Source organism: Microplitis mediator, chromosome 3 (genome assembly GCF_029852145.1).
Source record: "Microplitis mediator isolate UGA2020A chromosome 3, iyMicMedi2.1, whole genome shotgun sequence".
Classification (NCBI taxonomy): Eukaryota; Metazoa; Arthropoda; class Insecta; order Hymenoptera; family Braconidae; genus Microplitis; species Microplitis mediator.
This window is the reverse complement of record NC_079971.1, coordinates 7,689,770-7,693,420: the sequence shown is the minus strand read 5'-3', so window position 1 is coordinate 7,693,420 and position 3,651 is coordinate 7,689,770. Positions and strand designations below refer to the sequence as shown.

The following is a 3,651-nucleotide window of genomic DNA, read 5'->3' as shown; positions in this document are numbered from 1 at the left end:
AATGAACACTTTTTTTTTTTAATCAGTATCATAAAGTAGTTATCACATTTCATCAGAAAATACTAAATACAATTTTTATTTTAAATTTGATGAGATTGAAAGAAGTATGACATGGAAGAATGCAGAGCTTTTTCTAATAGAATTTTGATGACTTAATAAGGCAAGCCTTGATTGACATGACTCGTAAGAACTTGAAAGATTTTATTCAAATTTAAAAATTATATGATGTATGACTTTTTTCAAGTTTTATCCGAAAGACAATTTCTTGTGAAATATTGTGGTTTTTATAATATTTTATAAATGATTTCCAGTCGAATAAAATGTAAGTTTTGTCTGATTCAATCAGAAATAGTAACTTAATTTTTTTTTTTTAACATTATATATTTGATTTAAAATAACATTATATCTTTGAAATACAGCTTATATATAAAAAATTGTTTTTCGAATACCCCATACAAGAAATGAGGATCGGCCCAGCCTTGGGCCAAGACTGGCCACTTATCCTTAAGCATCGGCCGAGAATCAGAAAATATCGTTGGACCAAGACTGGATGAGCATCGGATGTTAACGCCATGCCGATATAGGCGATTTACCATCGGCCGAGCATAGTATACGAACTAAGGCCAAGCATAGTATATGATTCACGGCCAAGCATAGTATACGATTCACGGCCAATCATAGTATACGATTTACGGCCAAGCATAAAAAACTGGACATCAGCCAAGCATAGTATCCAAGTTCCGGCCAAGTATAACAATTGGAGATCGATCAAGCGTAATAACCGGAACTCAGCCGAACATAGTAACTAAGTATTGGCTATACGTTGTGGCGAGTGCTCACCAAGCACTAATTGAAAATTTCGGAATCTAAAACCATTGATGACACACTAACATAAACGTCGTTGACATCCATCTTAACCGTTGTAAGTGTTCGGAGAACACTTATTGCTGCGTCGATTATAATTAATCTATCTCGATCTCAATCATTCACATTAACAATTATTTGAAACAGAAGTTTTATTGATTATTTTAAATGTGAAATAATTGGTATTATAAGATTATAATATTCATAGTTTAAAGTTATAAGAATACAATAATTAAAAATAATATTGCAACACAACAATAAGTAATAGTAAAGAGTACATAATAATAGTTATAAGTAGTAATATTACCTAATATTAATTATTATAATAGTATAATAATAGTATGAAATAATCATAATTAGAAGTAATAGAGTAGTAAGTGCTAATGATTTAAATAAACGTTATCTTAAATTAATTTTTTGTGCGTTGCGCCCGACTTCCATTTCTATCACCTGCGTTTGCCAAGAAGGTACTAAGTCTAGTTGATAAAGTCTTACTTTGTTCAGAGTCTCCAAATTTTTCGTGAACGACCTCTGGAATTTAAAATGATTATTATTCAATATATAAATTTAATTAAATCTAGGATTTAAACAAATTCAACTAACCTCTTAAGCAATTGAACCCGTTGGTCGAACCAAAATTAATGATAAGCACACATAAGTTTGTCATCGAGCCAAGAATACGGCACCAAATTTATTTCATCTAGACCATCATTCCTACTCGGTAAAAAACAAACCACGGCATATTTCCTTAGTTCATTGCTTCCATTATCACCATCAGCCATCTAATATGAAAGAAATTAATTTAAACCATTAAAAAAACATCTGAATATTAGATAATAATTGAACTGTAATAGATAATATAATTAAATACGTAATAAACACTCAATTATGGAACGTCAATTCGATAAAAAAATTTAAGAATCGATGAAAATAATTAAAAATAAATGACAGTGAGAACCAGTAAAATAATTATTGATTCACTCAAAATGATTAAAGTTTAAGGATCTTAGCAATAAAAAATTCCTGCGACATTTACAATCATAGAATTTTCAATATTTAGGAAAGAAAAAAATTAAATATCGCAATTCATTATTTTGAAATTAATAATGAATGACAAAAATACTTACATTATGTCTGGAAATTATTTTTGTAATTTTATTGCGCCGTTTATTTATTTTTTAATAATTATCAGTGATTTATCTATTTATTTATTTTTTCTTTGCCATCGAAATTATTTATTATTACTAGCTAATTATTTAGCCGTTAATTATTAGCAACAAGTTACATCGACACACGAACACTTTGAATAAATAAAAAAAATGTTAAATTAGAATTTTGAGGTTATGCGTAGTACTTTATAAACAGGCTCACGTGTTCACACACACGCACTACTACTCAACTTAAGAAATATGTTGTTTTGTAGTTTTTTATTGTTCATCACTTCCTTTATTACTCGATATCTTTTTACGCGCTCAGACATAGTGCTAAAATTTATAAAATCACCTTTAATAAAACCGATAAATTTATTTCTAAAATATACGTTAAAACGTTTTTTTTGTGGTTCCTTTATTACTTATTAAAAAAAATGCTGACGTGATATTTAGTGCGCATGTGCAGTCAGATATTTATAAAATCATCGGTCGAGGAAAGGCCGATGATCGCAAATCAACGAGATATGCATAGGGCGGCGATCGATGGTTAACCGGCTATAGGCCGATACAAGACGTCGATGCTTGGCCGAGCATTAGTAACCATCCTTTGGCCGATCAACGGTTTTTTTCGGAACATCGGTAGCTTCGTATGGGACGTACAATTTGTTTATTTTAATGAAAGTATAAAGTGTTGATTGCTCATACAGTCAGTGACGATAATGTCAAAAATTTTTAAAATTAAATATAAATAAATAAATATACACTGTAAAAAATCCGGAGTGAATCCGTAGTGAATTCGGAGTGAAATTAAATCCGAATTCACTCCGCATTCACTCCGCCACTCGGAGTTCCGGAGTTTTGAAAAAAATCACTCCGCATGCGGAGTGAATTGGGAGTTTTTTTTTAGCGGAGTGATCTCGGAGCGACGCGGATTTTATTTCACTCCCAATTCACTCCGGTCCGGAGTTTTAATACTTAAATAAATTTATACTAATTTATATTAAACTGCTAAACAATGTGTGTGTGTGTGTGTGCGAGTGTGTGTTTGCGTGCATGTGTGTGTTTGGGTGTGTGCAGGTGTTTGTGTGCGTGTGTGCAAATGTGTGCGTGTGTGTACAAATGTGTGCGTGTGTGTGTGTGCGAGTGCGCGTGTGTGCCTAAATATGTATGTGCGTATGTGTGTGCATATCAGCTGATCAAGACTGTAATACGCGAATTTTTACTTCGATTTTATTGAGTGGAGTTATAATTTATTAATAATATTTTCAAAACTCCGCTCCAGAGTGAATTTCACTCTGGAGGGATTAAATTAATAAAAAATTATCTACTCTGCAGAAACTCCCCTGCGGAGTGAATTTCACTCCGAGAGGAGTGAATAATTAAAAATTCATTCACTCCGCATTCACTCCGCATTCACTGCGGATTTAATCCGCATTCACTCCGCGAATTTTTTACAGTGTATATATTAGACTGATTCAAAAAAATCGACTAATTTTTTGTTTCTTCATTATATCGAAAATATTGTTGGAAATGACGAAAAAAAAATACTGTGAAAGTTTAAGCTCTTAATATTAATATTAACAACTGCCGCATCGCAATTTTCTATTTCCCATTTAAATAACATGGGAAAATTTAT

At 31.6% G+C, this 3,651-nt stretch overlaps 1 long non-coding RNA gene across 1 annotated transcript; it reads right to left on the bottom strand.

Moving 5' to 3' along the window:
- Window positions 1–1,012: 1,012 nt before the first annotated feature.
- On the bottom strand, window positions 1,013–2,472 carry LOC130665173 (uncharacterized). The gene is made up of 3 exons (XR_008989519.1): window positions 1,992–2,472; window positions 1,468–1,646; window positions 1,013–1,395 (listed from the first exon to the last, which is right to left on the bottom strand). It is a non-coding gene; the product is annotated as an uncharacterized LOC130665173 (long non-coding RNA).
- Between the last annotated feature and the right edge of the window lie 1,179 nt (window positions 2,473–3,651).